Genomic DNA, 20101 nt, shown 5'->3' with positions numbered 1-20101 from the left:
AGGCGAGCCCGGCGATATAGAGACTGTCTGTGAAAACATTAAGGGGCACTGAATTGTAGGTCTTTAAGGCCAATATCAAGGCTGCAACTTCCACCTTTTGGGCTGATCAGTCAGCCACCCTTTTGCAGATGACCTGCGTTCCACCCGAGACGACAGCAAATCCATTTTTGGCCCCGTCAGTGAAGACGGTTTGTGCACCTGGAATAGGGTCCTGTTTTAGGATCTTTGGAAAATTATTGGACATGTTTTTAGACTTTCAAGGAGCCTGCTTTTAGAGTAGTGATTGTCAACCTGTCTCATGAAACTACAGAAGAAGAGACACCAGAGATCATGTTCCTGTCTTAATTTAGAAAGAATGTCTTGATTATATGGTAATATGAAAACATCAAAGGTTTTCCCAAACAAGGCATCTCCTAGATATTTTGCTTTCCAAACTAATTGTATTACCAGATCATGGAAAGGTATCAAGACTCGGGAGGGGGATGCAGGTAAATGAACCCAATAAATAGGACCAGTCTGCCAAAAGACTCCAGTCGGGGTGAGTTTTGACGGCCGAACAATGAATAACAAGGACTGGGAGTAGTCCACCTGCATTACCTGCATCTCTTGTAAGGCTGTCTCTATCAATCTAAGTGCCTTCAGGGCTTCTGGAGTAGGTTTTCCCGGGGAGGTGGGTGAGGGGTCTCCTCTCAAAAGGCCATACAGGGGTTTAAGTTAGTAGTTCAATATACTTAATGTTTAATCAACAATGTGAATTTATTCACCAAAATTAATCTTTATTTTAAACAGTAAGAATTATTAGGCAATAAGGATCTTTCTTTAAAGAAATAAACTTACATTTTAATAGGTGTTTATCATGTCAAAATATGGACAAAATTTTAGCTCACATTAGTATAATTAAATTAGGAAAATAACCTGAAATACCCTTAAATTAATTATAGTCAGTTTAGTACATATAAATCTCTTTTTTAATTGTTCTAACTTTTTACATCATCTGTTTAGATAACAATATAAAAGTCTTTTTTACTTAGGAAAATGAATATAAAGACCTTGTTTTACCCAAAGATGATTTCTTTCTTCTTTTTAGGATCCATGTGTGCTTTTTCTTTGTTGAAGCATCTTTTTCATTTAAAAATTTTTTTTTCTATACTTTGGAACAATTTCTGAAAACCTTAGAATCTATAAACAAATTATTATACTTTGATAAGAAATATCAATGAAAATATAGTTAAAACCCTTAGATATTTTGTAGAAATAATTATAATAATTTATCATCTTATGAGTTTAAACATAACCTTGAGAATTAGAAACTACTTGATTGTATTTTCACTTAAAAACAAATTTATAGTAAACACGTTTATCTCAAATATCTATAACTGAAAAGGCAGAGTATCTGATAAATGTAAATATAAAACATAAATTATGGGTTTTCTGTTGAAGAAAAACAATTAGGCAAATATATATTAACTAATCAATTAAGCATGTGCTAATTAATTTATAGATTAACAAATATAGGTTATCTAAATATCTAAAATATATATATATATTAAGAATGAGAACATAACTTATAATTGTATTAACTTTATGTAACCACATGGCCTTAAAATATTTGGATCCATTTTAATTTATTTTTAACTAGGAGTGCACTCTTCTATGTGACGTCACTTGATGTAACTGAAATAAGATCCTTGAGTATACATTTGTATTTTTATAGTTAGCAATGAGAATAAGGATTTTTTTTGGTCATCACAGGAACTTTGCCGGCTTGTTCCTGTGGCGAGCAAATGCATCCTGATAAACTTCAAAATTAAAAGTAAAATATAAAGAAGCATATTTGATATCTCTCATCAATAGAACATTATTTAGTAACACAACTATAAAGAAAAAGTCAGGTTATTTAACTTAGAACTAGCTTAAATTTAGGACTGTAACATAGAAACCTATGGAATTAAATTTTGTCTGAAAAAGATATCTTTCATTAGCATTTACAGGTAGGCATTTTTTAAAAAAAATATAGGATTCTGAGCAGCTCCGGTAGAAATCTGAAACACAGTAGTACAGGTTAGTGGCTGGAAGGTGGGATTAGAAGTCCTGTCTGAGTGACTGTGGAAGAACCAATCGGAAGCCCGCAAAAGTGTGGGAGGTGGGACCAGGAAGCCGCTCTTCCGGCCAGGCACCCCATGGTTACCATGGTGATGTAAACAACATGGAGTCTGCTGCCCATTCTCGGGGCAAAAGTTCCCCAAGTTTTCCTAGCTGATTGCATTTTGTTTGATTTTGTCTGCATTTTTCCCCGCCTGGCCAAGATCTTACTGCGGTAGCAGCTTGTTCTGTCTCTGCGACCTGCGGTTGCAGCTGTACATCCTGCACTTCCTGGCGTTCCCTTGGGGAGTCTACAGATAGAAAGGGGTTGGTCTGTGGGAGGTGACAAAGTCGCCCACTCCCCAGGGCACCATTCCGTCCCTGGATTGCCCCGTACACCTTGGCTTCCGGGGCCCGGGGCAGGCCCCTGTTCCCGTTTTGAGGGCAGCGGCCAGAACCTGTCCAGTAATATGAGCTCCATCAATATCCTTACAAGCTCGAATCATGTCATCAACACTCTTTGCTCTGGTAGATTTAATAGCATTTTGGCAATAGGAATTTGCATTTTCAAAAGCCAGTTGCTTAATGACCGGCATGGCTTGTTCCAAATTAGGGGATATTTTTCCTGCTATCTGCATCAATCAGGCTATGAAGTCAGAATAAGGCTCAGAGGGTCCTTGAGCAATTTTTGAAATTTTTGTTTCAGCATTTGAAATAGGTAGAGCCTTCCAAGCCTGAACGGCTGCTGCAGCTATCTTAGCATAGACCCCAGTATCATAATTAATTTGCTGATTTATGGTAGCATATTGTCCCGAGCCTGTTAACATATCAAGGTTATGCCGTGGGAAGCCGACGTCCTGATTGACTCAGGCTAGCTCGCGACACCTCTCTTGGTTTTCACTTTTCCACAACAAAAAATCCCCTCCGGACAACACAGCCCTGCAAAGCTGTTGCCAGTCACTAGGTGTCAGCTGATTGGCAGAGAAAGACTTGAAGAGAGTCAATGTAAAGGGGGCATGGGGTCCTTAATTAGTAACTGCCTCCTTTAGTTGTTTAATATCCTTAAAGGCTAAAGAAACATGCACTCTGGCCGGCTGTCCATCGGCATCCAGGTTTTCAATTACTGGAAAAGTTTGGTCCGTCTTAGACTGCCACTGAACACCCCCCCCCCCTTTCTGGGGTTGTCCTCATCCCAATCGGGGTTATAAGGAGGGAGCGCAACAGCGATCTGGGCCGTAGGTGCTTTAAATCTTGACTTCCTTAATCGACCCTCCAGTTCCTCCTCCTGCCAGCTGTTACCATGGAGCCCAGTTAATAACTCCCTTATCTTAGAAATGTAGTCAGCACTGGGAAGCCCAGCTCAAGGCCAGAGGCCTTGTTTACATATTTTTGTGAAAAACTAGTAAGGGAGTGTCCAGCGCCTGGAGTGCTGATTTTTTCAGACAATGGCCAAGTAAAACAGGGCAACATGAAAATAGGAAGTTTATCTACATTGAACTTTTTTGTAGAGATTCTTTTGCTGAAAGTCCTAAAATCAGCCATGGTGAATATTCTGGAGAAGGTCAGTTAAGACTTTTCTGTGGGCCTGGTAGGGAAGGGGAAGATGAGAAGGCGGGGTTGAGAGCGGCTAGGGTGGATCTCAGAATAAAGAAGGAGATGTGAAAGAATAATGGGAAAGGGGTAAGGACTCTGCCATTTGCTCTTCCTGGATCTGATTAAGGGCCTGTTCGCATTCAGCAAGCTGCTCCTTAATCTTCACTTTATCAGTTAAAAGAGCATCCTTTACCAATCTCCATAGAGAGAAAGTAGCAATCGGGACTCTATCCGGACCCTGGTCCCTCAACAACTTTTGGATATCCTGCTTTACCAAATCCCAATCACTGTTATTGAGAAAGCCTCCTGTCAGAAACCAAGGACAAGCCTGGGCTATAGCTTCAACGAATTCGGTTGCTGTCTTGGTTTTTATTCCTGTTCCTTATTTGCTTAACAGTTCTTTAATTTCGTTGGCCAGACGAAATTTCACTGTTGAGTTACCCATGGTTGGTACCCTGTCTCTTTAAATTATCTTTATACCAATCCTCCCCCTTCTCCCTTAGAAGGTGAGCCTCATCCGCTTGCCCCTGCTTTCCGGACCTCGGTGGGGACCTCCAGATGCCGCGTCCGGCCTCAGGAACCAAGTATAGTGTGTCTCTTCCTTCCTACCTTAAGACTTTACATCCACAGACAAAACAAATACTAACTGACAATGTATAAAGGACCTTCATTCACACTTACAATCAGCTATATTTTTGGAAAAGATGTTCTCAGAAGCAGTTTAGTCTGATATTTGTCCTCATAGACACAAAATTGAATTCAACTTTGAAAAAGAACTTGTTGCTCAGCTTTTTATAGAAGAAATTATAACCTCCATTTTTACCTATAAGTAACATTCTTTTATGTTATTTAATAATTGATGGATATTTCTTTAGAAAGGGTTTGAAGGAGCCATTATAACAATCACTTAATACATAACTATGTTTAATAATCCAGTTTTGTGGTAAATTATGTAAGACTCTTAATTTAAAACAGCCTTTAACATAAAAACATGAGGGCAAGTATATGCCTTTACAAGTTTGGAGAATTGTATCTAATACTACATATTTTGCTTTTTTCTTATGGTGAATTTCAAGATCATTAATAATTTTTGAAATAAAACACATGGAAACCATTGACTCTGCAAATATGAGCACAAAATTTATAGAAAAGCCACAGTGTTAGAATGGAAGCCAGAATGGTCCAATGGGAAGGTCTTATTAAAAACTAGTATGAGTGGTTGATTGGACAAGAATTCAGAAAACAAAACAGGAGATTAAAAAATTTGACTTTAAATTTGATAACTTGAGAAAACAGATATGACGAATATTATGATTTACAATGATGCCTATGCATCTAGATCCATGTGAGTTCCTTGTCCGATTATAGGATCACTGAAGTCATCTGGTCAATTAGGAAGAGAACGTAAAGACCTCAGGGTTAGATGAATGGATATCTTAAAGGGTGACTCACTAGAATCTTTTCTGTGGTCTTAGATCCTCAATGTGAAGGTGAGACATGATATTTAAACTTAAATGCAGAAAACTTGGCATACATTCCTGAAGTGAGGGCTACTACAATGACAATTCCCAAAATTTATTAATGGAAGAGTTGTTTATTACTAACCAGGAAAAATCCTGTTGAAAGATGGGGTTACTTGATATTCAGGCTAAATTTAGCATCATGATTCCATGATTGTGTGTTTATGTGCTTATATTTTCAAACACTCTCTTTATAGTCATAGCTTCCCTTTTATAAGGGCTCACTTTTACTGTTTCTTATCCAAATAGTTATATATAGCTTATCTGTATGTCTCTGGCTCAAAGTCTCTCACAAGGCCAAGGTAAAGGTGTTGGCTGAAGCTTTAGTTATCTCAACACTCTACCAAGGAAGGATCCACTTCAAATCTCACTCACATAGCTGTTGGCAAACCTCATTGGCTGTTGAGTGGCGATAACACTTACTTGCCACATGGGCCTGTCCACCCAGCTGCTTACAACATGCAGTTTGCTTCCCCCAGTGTGAGAGAGCCACACAAGACCAAGTGAAAGAATTTCATAAGCCAAGAGCCACATTTTTTTGTTTGTTTGTTTAAATAAACTAATCTTGGAAGTGACAGCTCCTCACTTCTATGAAAGGTATTTGTTAGAAGGGAGACACTAAATCCAGCCCACATTCAAGGGGAGGGAATTACACAAGGACATGGCAGCAGGATGCAGGGATCTGAGGGAACCATCTTTAAGGCTGCCTATTCCTGTGCTTTTAGAAAAAGACTCATTCTCTGTAGCCATAGTACCATTTAGCCATCATACCATTTTTAAACCCATTTAATAAGCAACAACTTGCCTCATTGAACATGCTTTTTGAAGGCTAATCAAGCAATATTAGATCTTCATTTCTGTAAGTCAGTCAATGAGGAACAAATTCACCTGAGTAAGCATACCTCTGAGTGTGCCAACAAAGCAACAAAATTCTCACCATAATTGAACTCACTTGTGACCCTAAGAACCCACCAATTTTTGAACTGTGTGATTTCCCCACACCTTCTATAATATCAGCACTCTGCTCTGCTTGTAGATACTGGGCTTGGTAAGCATGACTATATCCCTGCCATGCCAGTAATAAATTCACCTTTGGGGGGTGTTTGTTTCAGGTGTTGGGTGACTGTCCACACTCTAACAATTCCATAGATGTTGTCTTAAACCACTAAGTTCTGGGTAGTAAGTTGTTAGGAAGTAAAAACTAACTGGCAAGCAAACAGATCCATTTTAGGTCATTCTGGTTTTTGTGTGTGCTCAACAGAGGAGAATCCTGGCTTATTTCACATGGAAATTGGAAAGTATAGATTGTCAATCATAACAGAAATGTTGGCTTGTAACAGTGGTTAAGAGTCAAAGTTATTGTCAGGAATTCAGATTAATTTGTGATTCAGCACATTTTATTTTGTCACTTCTTTTAAAGTACAAAATTATAGATGTCTTCAGTGTTTCTGGAGGAATCTGTTAAATGCATTCAGGGCACTTGACCTTTCTTCTTAAAATGCTAAAGATGCTGGTGTTGTTTTTGGAAGGTAAATACTCTCACATAACTGCAGAATGATTTCTGAGAATCTGGTGTCTGGAAGGCACATGCTAAAAGCTTTGATTTATTTCTGTGGTGAAGGGAAAAATATTATGAAATTCTTGGAAATGTGCTATTAGTAGTGTGTTAGTCAGCTTTCCGTCACTGTAACAAAACAACTGAGAAGAACAACTTAAATGAGAAAAGATTTCTTTTGGGTCATGGTTTCAGTCTACAGTGACTTGGCTCTGTTGTTTGTAGGCCTGTCGTGAGACAGAACATCATGGGGAGAGCATGTAGTTGAGCACAGCTGTTCATCTCATGGCAGCCAGGAAGAGGGGGGGAGAGAGAAAGAGAGGAGAGAGAAAAGGCCCAAGACAAGAGTTAGTCCCCAATGACACACACAAGGACCTACTCCCTTCAACTAGGTGTCACTTCCTATAACTTCCACCACCTCGAAATTGTCCATTCAGCTGAGTTCAATAATGGATTAATTCACTGATAAGGTTACAGTCCTCATGATCTAATCATGTACCAAAAGCCCCACCTCTGAACATTGTTTTTTTGGGGACCAGGCTTCAACACAAAAGCCTTTGGAGAACATTCCAAATACAAACCATAACAACTAGGTTTAGTCCCCCTTCGTATTTATAGTGCATCGTAGGAAGCGTCTTAGTGCAGATTTGGTTAAAACTTGTTCATTCCATGGCATCTTGTCCTAATTTTCCAGAAAAACTGCACATTTTTTAAAATTCTGAGGTTTCTCACATGCTGGCCAATAACTAGATGATCAGCAAAACCTATGAAAGAGAAATGTGGCAAGAAATAGTTTAAGAAATAAAATTATTCTTCAAGCCAATTTAATTGAGTACACATTTAGCTTAATCAAAAAACATCTTAGTGTATAAAGAACTTAGGGTAGGGGATAGGAAAGGTAGCAGAATACAACAATTACTAATAGGGCATTATGTAAAATTGTGGATGTGTAACCGACGTGATTCTGCAATCTGCATTTGGGGTGAAATTGGGAGTTCATAACCCACTTCAATCTAATGTATGAAATATGATATGTCAAGAGCTTTGTAATGTTGTGAACAACCAATGGGAAAAAAAAAGAACTTAGGGTATTGCGAGGTTGCAGTTGGATATAAAATCAAAGAGACTGAGTCTTAAACATTGTAATAAAGAATTCCAAGTGTATGTAGTTTTAAAGAGCACAGGGAGCTTTTGCAGTTGTTTAAATGCAGCGATGACTTAATCAGAACTGTGCTTTAGGGATGTCAATCTAGTGTTTGTGTTGAATAAATAATAAATGGAAGGAGACTGTCATGGCTCTCTATGTCATGGGCTTATGTTGCTGTTCTACATTTGCTAACCATGTGACCTTGCAAGCACCTGAAAACTGGTCCACCAGTCTCTATGTACAAAACAAGGTGAGGTTAGGCTGTGTGATCCTCAAGGGCCTTTGTGGGACCTAAGAACAAAACCAAAATTCTTTTAACTCTCTGGTTTCCACAAAGAAAAATGAAAGCAATTTAAGAGTTTGGGCCATTGAAAGAACTAAAAAACAACCTTGATGAACTAAGGATAAATCTTCTATTTACTTCATCTCCCTATACACAAATTCTGCCTGAATGGCAATTGGCAGATGGCCTTGAGTCTCTACTTCAGTACTCCCAGTGATGGGTAAATCCCTTGTTTGAAAGATGGCACTTCATCCTTTCATGGGAAACTTTAACTGTGTCTTCATTTGCTGTTATACTAAGGTAAAATTTGTTCATTATGATCAGATCTGCTCTCTGGCATTACAGAGTGAGTCCATTTTTCTTTGGGATGATCATTAAACTTGAGCCTGTATGTATAATATCCAAGCTAAACATTCTACAGTATTAACTATTTTCAGAGGATATGATTTCTGTACTCTTCGCCATCTTGAACCTCCACGGTGAAAGGGTCACAGTCAATGTGAATCTCCAAATGCTCCTGGGGCAGCCATCCACTTCTTTGCAATCTACCCTTCCCGTGGTGGTTGGAATGAGAGCACACCCCAGACACTTTCAAGATCAGAACTTGGGATCCTCCAGTGTTCAGGCTTCAAGAATAAGGTTTAAGGAATGATCTAGGAGTCCTCTGTGGATTAACAAACTGCCTGGGACCCAAACCCCTTGTTCCCTCTGGCAGGGACTGCACCTGAGCCCAATTTGCCAAAGAAATGGTGACCTCTGGAGTAGTGGCTTTTTTCCCATCGCAGGAGGGGATGTGAATTTCCATGGGCCACTGACGTTTTCAGGTCCTGGGCAGCTATCATTTCTCAGCACTCCCCTCATCGGTAAGCCATTAAATTCAGGCTGCTCAGCATCTGAGTGTGAAAATGTATTCTGCTCCCACGGATAAGCCCACTTTCAATATCATGAGAAGGTTGAAGAGCAGGAGATCAAGGTCCCTCCCCTCCAATATGTCTCTGTGTCTCAAGCAACATTCCTTGGGCCTAGTGCACAGTGCTTGAGCCTCAGGGGTTTTGAGCAGGGTGGTCTCCAAATCTCCTTTTTCTGATGCTTGGATTACATGTTTCTCTGGTAAATCTTTTACTTTACGCCTCCTCTGAAGTTGTAAAACTCACCCTTATTGATCTCACTACAGAGCTATTATACATATATATGTATACCCCCACACACTCACACGATTCTTCCCATAATTTCTTCCCTTGGCTGAAGGCTTAGGCCCTGGTTTGAGCATTAGGTATATTTTCACATCTCTAAACCATTCCGATTGAATTTTTCTCTTAATAGGTTTCCAGAAAGCAAATTGATTTAATTTAATTCCAACCATCTGTCTCTTACTCAAGATGTGCCACATGTTCTTAACCCGAAAGACACAATGTTACTCTGTAAATATACCTGCCTGCTCAAGATAAGGTCTGCAGAGAGAAGACTTGGGATCCTCCCAGGCCTTCAGGGAAAGCTCCCTCTTTGGGAGGATTCTGTCACTCTTTGACTCGCCGGGCTCTGGACTGCAGCCAAGCAGGGCTGTGGCTGGGGCTTGTTTATACAGATCTCGGATCCCTGAGCCCAGAGGCACCAACTGTTGCTTTATGAAGGTGAGACTTGTAGTTGCAGAAAACCTGAACCATTGTGACTGAAGCTCGTCTCTGCCACTTGGTCATCTTTCTGTCCAGCATGATACAGCTGCTCCTCTACTCACCATCAAGGACAAGGAAGCAAGGGCTGCTGTTGGTGTTGCAAGGCAGCCATGGACAGCAGAACTTAACTGTGATGCCCCTAAAGACCCTACGGAGTTGAGGGGACCTACAACTATCATCCAAACAATAGGAGGTCTAAGGGAACAGCTCACACACGTTCTTCATATCTTGCTAAAGAAACCACCATATAGATCAACCAGGTAAAGAGAGAGGCGTGGCCAGTTTTCAGAAAGGCCCATTTTCATTAGTACAGGTAAAGTAGCTATAAGTCTTGGAATTATCTGAAATGCTTGAAACCAGAAGTATTTCACATTTGGGATATAATTGAATTTCAGAATATTTGTCTATACATAATGAGATATCTTGGGGAATGGGATCCAAGTCTAAATAGGAAGCTCATGTGGGTTTTATAGACACTTTATAAATATTAGCTGAGGGTAATTTTATAAAATATCTTTGAATAATTTTGTGCAGGAAACAAGAGTTTCACGGTGTGGAATTTTCCATTTAGGGTATCACATCAGTCCTCAAAAAGTTTTGGATTTTTTCAGCATTTTGAATTTCAGATTTTGCTCCACCTGTGAAGGCTGGCTCAATTTCCTCTGAATGTACTCATTTGGAGCATAGCTTCAGGCCATGACACTTCATGATAAATATTTCACCCTGTTCATAAGAACTGGTTAGTATTTGTTAAGTATTTGCTATGTGTCAGCCACAGTTCTACCTGCTTTACAAACTTTAACCCTTTGAATCTGCAGAACAGGAACTTGGCAAAGTCACTATCACCCTGTTCAATAAATGAAGAAACCGAGGCACAGAGAATTAGCAGCTGGTTCTGGGTTACACAGTGGCTAGGTATGGCAGAACCAGGGTTTGGACTTAAGCCATCTGACTGCAAAGCTCAGGCTTGTCTACTGAACACGCCACCATTCCAAGTACTCCAGCCGCTTCATGATGAAGCCATTTCATCTTTCCTGCTCATCTCCTTACTTCCCTGTAGTAAAACTGGAGTATTAACTCTTTCCTGAAAAAAATCCATTTTCCCCACCCCTCTGTCCTTTCATAATCTTAAAATGCCCATCTCTATGTCCCGTCTCTATTTGTAAACTTCCTATCTGGACTGGGGAGAGTCCATCTCAAAGATACCATCAAAGAAAAAAAAAAAAAAAACCTGACATTTGCTGAGTTGCTACTGCCTTTTGGGTACTGTGCTAAGAAAAGTCACATAAAATACTTTATGTAATCCTCAATCTAACTGATGTATGACAGCAGATAGATTTTCCCATCTTCCAGATAAGAGGAGTTGCCCGTTCCTCCAGGGGAAGGTGGAGCTGTGCTGACTACAGCACTTGTTTCTCAGAGGTGCTTGGGCACTAGGTGTGACCTCTCTCTTCCTGGGCCCTCCCACATAGCACTTTGTGCATCTCTCAGGACACTTTACAGCACTTTATAATATGATAGTTTTTTGTAATAGCTGTATCATGAGGCTTCTGATAGCAGAAATTGTGTCATGTTCCTCTCTTCTCTGGGGTGCCCTGCCCTTTCCTTTGTCAATTAGTAAGTATTTGTGTAATTAAGTGAAATTTAATCAAGGATCAAGGAGGCAGCTTTTGTGGAGGAGACAGGCTCCCGCTTGCCAACTCTGACATTTCTTCCAAGTTCCTAAAAAATGAGCTGTCAGTTTCCTTGACCTGCTAATTCTTTGGGGAAGGAAGAATGAACTGAAACAAGCAGATACGTGCCTCCATCCACCAAAAGAGGAAGCTCCTGCTTACAGACATGACATGTCCCCCAAATATGTGTTGTTAACTCCAATAGTGAGCATGTAGCTCAGCTTTGACTGCACAGGCATGTGAGAACCAGCTCAGGAGCAAAAAGACATCCTCACCCAAAGGTGCCAGAATGCATTAAAATACCACAATGCAAATTACATGGCTTATGCAAAGGAAATGACTTGTTTGGTAACTTTCTTTTATCATATTCCATGCTTTCCTTAAATGTGTCAGTTAATGTGCCTGGGTTTGCTGTGTAAGCAACAAGGTTAGGAGTTTAAGATACTAGGTCTATTCGACCATTGCTGGATCCTGAGTCCTGGAAAAGGAATCAAATAGAACATTTTCCTGTTCAATTCCTGCTGTTATTTCCTCTCTCCTGAAGTCAAGCTCTGAGAGCCACACAAATAATCCAGTCACTCAGACTTAAAAATTTCCCTCTTTATCTTACCCTGATACTGTTAGGCTCAAAACAGGAGTAGCTTTAAAATACATAAACTCCTGGTTCACTCACCAATAAAATACTGGAGAAAGAAAAGATTACATTTTATTTTCTACATAAAGATGGGTATAAGACAACTAGGCCGGCATGGCTTGGAAGAAACTGGATTTGGATTAAGAAGGCTGTATGCCTAAGGGGTCAATTTTCAGGGGGCAAAACTGGATATGGGGAGACCAAGAGAATATCTACTGCAAAAGTTTTCTAACTACCCTGCCTCAGTGTTACCAGGGATAATAGAGCAAGAAGAAATTTGAGAAGTCCTGGGGGAGGCACAGGGAAAGTGTTGATAGATGGGAGGGCATTTGTGAGGCAAAGAAGTCAGGACAGTCCCCCAGCTGTGAGCCAGAGTACCAGTGGAGGGGGGCACTGATGCTTACTTGGTCTGACATATGCTGACTACCAAAGTCTTTTCTGAGATAGTCAGGCCAGAAACTGACCCACACAATTTGAGTTTTAAACTAGTTATGTAATAGCTACTATAACTAGTACATATTTAAAACAGTCAGTGTGAGAAAGATTTGAGAGCTAGGATTGAAGGCAGAGAGTCTAAGCAGGAGACAGTCTGTGCAAGACACAAGGCTCTGACCTAAGGTGATGTTTGTTGAGATGTAAATTAGGATTTTTGAAGCCAACAGAAAGAAAGGCTTTATTGTTATGTTGTTTGTGTGCTAACAAAAACCTAATTCTCCAAAAGAAAAAAAATGAAGACATAACATTTTTGAGAGTTTGGCCTGATAGGAAAGAACATGAGCTTTAGTCAATCAACTCCCTAGGTTCAAATCCCAACTCTGCCACATAAGAGTCGTGCTGTCTTGGACAAGTTACCTGACCTGGCTGTGCATGATCTATAAAATGGAAATAATGTGGGTTTTTTTTAGATATATGTTTGTTGTTAAGAATCAAATAGATTAATACATGTAAAACACTTGAAAAAAATTGTCTGGTACGTATTAAGAACTCAATTAACGTTGATTTTATTCCCGTGTACATTTAACCCAAGTATCATCCTCACGTCAGAGCCATCTTGTTCCTGATATTAAAACGGAGTGGCTGAACGGCCCATCTACAGTGTTCTTCCCAAGATCGGTACATTGCAGCAGGCTCTCGCACACATTTTCTCCGCTCAGGAGGATCTTCACTTCTCACCACTCGTGACTATTCCCCTTTCCGTCTTGTATTGGTCAGTGCTGAGTTCAGGCTTCTGACCTAGATTTTCACAAGGTATTTAGGAGAATTGTACCCTGAGCTCACATGCAGTGATACACAAGCAGCTTATACTACAGTGCTGGAACTTCATATGGAACATCAGACACCTGTTTTTGAAGATCCATCGGCCATTCCCATGGTCACTCTCTCCAGCATCAACCTTTTTTTTTTTTTTTTTTTTTTTTAAATCTCCCTTCATTTACACCCTGAACTCTTTGTATCCTCTCTTTGGGCTGCTAAAGGAATTCTATTTTTTCTATTTTCTTTTCTTATTGTTCACAGGTATTAGCTTTTTCTTTATTTCATTTCTTCACTTTTCAGAATTATGTCCTTTCAAGATATTTTGTCAAATAAAAGAGAAAAAAAAGTCATTTTTCCTAGGAAAATGCTGCTATTTACTTTTATAAGCACTATGTACTAACGAATGATACCACCGGGGCTGCTGATTTTTTTTTTTTTTAGTTTTCAATGGACCTTTACTTATTTATTTTTATGTGGTGCTGAGGATCAAACCCAGGGCCTCACACATGCTAGGCAAGCGCTCTGCCACTGAGCTACAGCCCCAGCTCCTGCTGTTTACTTTTAAAACAAGTTTCTCATCATTACATGTACTAATGTTAACAATTTATAAATGCAGCACAGTGCTATTTTAATATAAATGTCTAGTTCTTCTGTATCTAAATTATTCACAAACTCAAACAATGAAGACTCCATATACTCAATTTGCTAATATTTTCTTTGGGATTTTTGCATCTTTGTTCATGATAATTTGATTTGCAGTTTTCCTTTATTGTAATATTCTTGAAGTCTTTGTGGCATAGTTATATTAGCCTCAGAAAATGAATTGGTAAGCTTTATTATTCTTATTCTCGTCTCTGGGAGAGTTTGTGTACAAGTGATATTTTTTTTTTTTTAGTGTCTGGAAGTTCACAGGTGAGAACATTAGACCTGAACTCATACAGAGTGAGTGCATGTGTGTGTGTGTGTGTGTGTGTGTGTGTGTGTGTGTGTGTGCGTGCACTGGAGAGTATTGATAAGAACTCAGATTGTTTTTATTTTAAAGTTTCTTACTTTTTTGAAAAGGGGAAAGAAAAACTAGTTATAAAGTCCATATGGACCATATTTTCAGTACAAATGTAGCAAAGTTATTTTATGTTATTAAAATGGAAGAACCAAAAATATTCAAAATTAGCTATATTATTTCAACATAATGGATAACTGGTTTTCCTCACTAAGCTGCAAGTTGAAATGTGATTGTGGTGTGGTTGGGTCTTTTGTTTGTATCGTACCTGAGCACTTTTGTGCTGAGGGACAAACTCAAATTTCCCATCCCTTTTCTTTACTCAAATATGAGAAACGTTTTGTTCATAAGGTATACAGTGATACCATTTGGCCCTCATTTTGCATAAATGCCTGATTTATATGCTAAATACTCAACTGTTCTTTTCACATTAGCCTGAAATCATTAGAATACTCCATTATATAACTTGGTGGCAAGAGGTTGTTTCATGCTGTCAAATCAATCTCATTTATTAACTAACTTAAGACATTGAAATTGCATGCTAAGGGAAAATATTTTAATTGGAAACTATCATTCACAAGAGAAGTTGCACCTCCATAACTGGAAAAATAATTCAACTTGATTGTAACAGAGAACAAGGGACTGTCTGGCCATTGACCTCAAATCAGGCAAACATACTTCCAATATATCAAAATTATATGTGCTCACTTAAAGTGAGCAATAGAATGAGAGAGAGCTGCTCAGAGAGTAGCTGGAGGGGTCTGAGTCAGCTATCAGGTTTCCCACAACCCCTCTTACCATAGAAGGGAGTTAGAAGGAGGGTAGGATTTTTCCATACTCCTAAGAAAAACACACAGCATCACTAAGAACACACGGACAGTCCTAAGGGATGTGAGGAATGACATCAAAGGAAGACCTCTTATAGTTTGACTAAAAATCACCGAGGATGTGACCTCTTAGAAGACACCGATAACTTGAAGGAATGAAGCCAACAACTGGATGGAACATGGCCATTGCAGTGAATGCCAGTGTGGACCAATGTCTCCTCAGGCCACCGTGGCACCTAAGTCCCCAAACAGAGACACCACATCAGGGAAGAGGAGCGAGGGACCCTCCTCCATGACTGAACCTAGGAGGTCTCTATTTATCTAGAGTCGACTGATCATACTTTTTGATAAAACACTTGAAAGAATCACATACTTAATTGATAAGTTCAGTTCTGTAAAAATATTTTTTAAATAAGTAGATCCTGAACGTATGCAAAAAGATGTAATCTAACACAACATTTGGGTTCTAGTATTCACAAACTTCAACATAACATTATTGAATTAAACATATTCTCAATTTAGTGGCATTTGCTCTGAGATTACCAGATACTTCGATGACTACAGAGAGATACTTTTTCTTTTTTTAAAAATTCTTTTTAATTTTTAGTTGTAGCTGGGCACAATACCTTTATTTTATTTATTTATGTGGTGCTGAGGATTGAACCTGGTGCCCCACATATGAGAGGCAAGTGCTCTACCACTGAGCCACAACCCCAGCCCAAGAGAGATATTTTTTCAAATAGACAAAATCTACAGAGCAGGATCATTTCAAAGTAGCAAAAAATTCAAGTTGTAGCCCGTAATATGCAAGTCTGAAGAAAATTATAGGCATTAATTTTTAAATTATTATTTTAAAAAGATAAACTCTCCAGAAGATAGCTAGGCATGATATTTAAGATAGAAAATGCAAGTACTTGAATATATGTAAAAAATAATAATTCTTACTGTATTTTTACAAGGAAACATTTACTTTTGATTTACAAATAGCATAAATAGAGAAAAGAGCACAAACCTTAATTAACATTTTATTGAATTTTTTATAAACTGAAACCAGCAATCCGAAAAAGAATTAGCCCCCCCCCCCACACACAAACACACACTCCTGTTCCTACTGTCCCCACTGAGAGTAACCCCTGCCCTGGTTTCTGCATTGTAAGTGGGTCTTGCTTGTTCTTGAATTCTATTGACGCATTCTTGGGTCTGGATTCTCATGTTCAACATTATGTTTGCAAGATTCATCTATGGTTTTTGGGCAGTTTGTTTATTTTCATAGTTTATGTTCCTCCACCACAGATTTTTATCAATTCTACTGTTGATGGACATTTGCTATGTTTTAGTTTTTGGCTTTTATGAATAGTGCTAGAAATGATTATGTTCTTATACAAAGCTTTTGATGAACATATGTGCACTTTTCTGTTGGTTATGTTTGTATGAATGGCATTGCTGGATTCTATGGTATACTTATATTCATTTTAAGGAGATGCTACCAATTTTCCAAAGCAGTAGTGCCAATTTATATGCCCACCTACAGAATCAACAGAGTTCCAGCTCTGCTGACAAGTACCTCCTCAATGACATTTGCCTTTCTCTTCCTCCTTCTCTTCTTCTTCTCCCACCATCCTCCTCTCTTCTCCTTCTTTTCCTTCCTCTTCTCCCCCTTCCTCTTCTTCCTTCTTCTCCACCTGCTTTAACCCTTCTTTCTGGTGGGTGAGTATTGACAACATATTGTAAATTTAATTTGCATTTCCTCAAGGAATCATGAATATGAACTCTTTTTTTTCCACTTTTATTGGCGATTTGGATGTCCCTTTTAAATGAAGTCCCTGTTGGAGTCTTTTGTTCCTTTTAAAAATTGAATTATTCTTTCAGTTTTTTCTAGGAGTTCTTTATATATTCTGAATGAGTCATTTGTTAGATATATGTACCATAAATATCTCATTTGAAAATTCCTATGATCAAATATGGTATGTATTGTACATTTTTATTAATCTTGATCAGAAAATAAGTTTGCTTTTCAGTTCTAATACACTTAAAGTCTATCATGAAAGTGTGTTGTATTTTATGAAGGACATTTCTGCGTCTTTCAGTTCAATCATACACTTTTTTTTCCTCTATCCTATTAATGTAGTGTGATACAGTGATTGTGTTTTGAGTGAAAAATGAACTTCAGGTTCTTAGAATAGAGTCAACTTGGTCTTTTCTTTTTTTTTCTTTTTAATTTTAGAGTTTCATTTCTTAAGATCTGTTTAGGATTTTTGCATCTGTGTTCTTGAGAAGACTGATCCATAATTATCCTTTCTTTTTATGTTCATGTCTAGGTTTAATGTTCAGGTTATGAGGCCTCATAAAATAATTAAGTAAGTACTCTTTCCCTTTTCTAGTCTCAGAAAAATTTTTATATAAGATTGCTGTTGTGGTTTTTTAAAAAAGTTTGGAAGAATTCAACAATGAAGCCATCTGAGCCTGGAATTTTCTTTGTGGGTTGTTTACAAAATTACAGATTCAACTTCTTCAATACATATAAAATTACTTAGGTTTTTGGTGTCACTTTTGGTAGTTGTACTTTTCAAAGAATCGTTCTAGTTCATCTAAGTCCTAAAGAGCATTGATGTAAGGTTATATATAATTGCTTCTTATTTTTTTTTAAAATATTTATTTATTTATTAGTTATTGGCGGACACAACATCTTTGTTTGTATGTGGTGCTGGAGGATCGAACCCGGGCCACACGCATGCCAGGCGAGCGCGCTACCGCTTGAGCCACATCCCCAGCCCATAATTGCTTCTTATTATTTCTTTAATATGTGTAGGATCTGTAATGATGTTCCATTTTCCATTCTTGATGTAATTTTTTTTTCTTTTCTCTTGAACAGTCTCCTTAGGGATTTATTCTTTTCATTACTCTTTTCAAAGAGCTACCTTTTGAATTTGTAGACTATCTCTGCAATTCAGAGTTTTATTTCAGTAAATTTTTCTGCTTATCCTTCCCCTCTCCAATTTCCTTTCTGTGTAATTTGCTGTCCCTTTTCTAACTCTTTGATATGGATATTTAGATCATTGATTTTAAGCCTTTAACTTATTTGATACATGCACTCAACAATGTAAATGTTTATGTAAATAGCTATAGCAGCATTCCCTGTATTTCCATATTTTCATTAACGTTTAGTTAGAAATGTTTCCCAATTTCTACTCGGATACCAGAATTCATAGGACTTTAAAATAAACGTTTTGATTTCTTTGGTCAGTTTCAGAAAATTTTCAAATATTGCTTCTGCCCCATTCCTTTTCTGAGTTCTGATCATTCATGTGTTAGACCCTGACATTGTATCCCATTTCTCTCCCCCTCCCCCACACAGCTTCCCTTCCTCTCATTTGCTGTCTTGTTTACACCTTTTCTCTCCCTCTCTTTGGGTTGTGGTTGCTGTGCTTCACCATCATGTATCTCCCAGTCAGGGCCTGAAGGCTGATTTTTTTCCAGCTGCTGGTCATGTTGGGACTGACAGCGCTCATAGTCCAATCTTCCAGGAATTGAACTCAGCTGAAGAGAGCCCACTTCCCTCAAGATCATGCCCTTTGCCTGGAAACAACTTGCATCAAATGATTGATCCAGAAGCATAAAAGGCCCCATTGCCCCTTGGTAAAATTCTGAAGGGCTATCCCAGTTTGAGAGTGTCCTGTATTGCTTTTTCCTAATTTTTCCTCTGCCTATTTTACTTTCTTTAATTCCCTCCTAGTGATAATCCCAGTAGGGTTCCCCACAAAATTTCCTGCATGCTACTCTCAGTCCCTTGCTAAGGCAGCTGACCTGCATTACCATACTTTGGTTTATGGTTTTTTCTACTAATCGATGTTACTTACAGTTCACTGATCTGATCCATTGTTATGATGTCCTCGAATTAACTATGTGGTTTTAAAGTTTAAGTTATTTTATTTATAATTCTATAATTTTCTTTACATGCATTTTCAATTATCTGGTAAAAAATCTTCCTTTTGCTAAAGCCCAATCTGATAACTAATATCTGGATCACCTACAGGTATGTTTGTATTATTATTACTTTTTTTTCTTGTTTTTTTTTTGTTGTTGTTATATTAATGATTTTTAACTCAAATGTTGAACAACATATATGAAAAATCATAGAGATTTGGGATAATGTTATCTTCTAGCAGAGAATTGAATGTCTTCCTGGCAGGCAGTAGACTCGATTATCTCAATACCATCTAACATAGATCTGATTCAAAAGTGGGTTTCAACATTTGAGGGAACTTGTTTATTTTTGAATCACTCTTCCTGCTGGATTTATCTCCTCAGGGTTTTCTAACAGGCTCCTCCTTCATTGTGGGACCTTAACTGTCCCTTTTGTCTCTCCAGCTGTGAGGCTTCTGAACACTCTGTTTATCTGTTATCTATTGCTGCTGCTCACACTGCTTATGCAAAACAAGTGCTTCCAAGGGGTTCTGGGGCTCTCCTCAGTGCCCTTATCTTCTCACAGGTATCTGGATCTTCAAGATTTGAGCTCCTAGAAAGTTCTGCAGTGTTTCCAAAAGAAAGATTTTAAAAAATTTAATCCTGACTTGCTTGTTTTTCTTTGTTAGATGGTTGTTCACCAACAATCTACTTACATTATTTTTTAATATTTGGGTAATCAAGATAAATGAATTTCATTGGACTATTGTTTTAATATACAAATATATGTTTATTTTTTAGAAAGAACTTTCTTCTTAAAGACAGTTGTTGAATAACATGTACATATTTTTACCAACGAACCAACTTATTATTGCAAAAAGAAGTATAACTTTTCACTAGTTTTAGTGCCTCCTTTCCCTCTCAAAACTGTCCTCAGTTGGAAAGACAGCATTGTGT

At 38.3% G+C, this 20101-nt stretch overlaps 1 long non-coding RNA gene across 1 annotated transcript; it reads left to right on the top strand.

Annotated features, from left to right (window-relative positions):
- The first annotated feature begins 3509 nt into the window (after nucleotides 1-3509).
- On the top strand, nucleotides 3510-8032 carry LOC144364858 (uncharacterized). Its single transcript, XR_013422958.1, has 2 exons — nucleotides 3510-3643; nucleotides 4179-8032. It is a non-coding gene; the product is annotated as an uncharacterized LOC144364858 (long non-coding RNA).
- The last annotated feature ends 12069 nt before the right edge of the window (nucleotides 8033-20101 follow it).

This window comes from Ictidomys tridecemlineatus, chromosome 6, assembly GCF_052094955.1.
Source record: "Ictidomys tridecemlineatus isolate mIctTri1 chromosome 6, mIctTri1.hap1, whole genome shotgun sequence".
Classification (NCBI taxonomy): domain Eukaryota; kingdom Metazoa; phylum Chordata; class Mammalia; order Rodentia; family Sciuridae; genus Ictidomys; species Ictidomys tridecemlineatus.
This window is presented reverse-complemented; position numbering and strand designations above follow the sequence as displayed.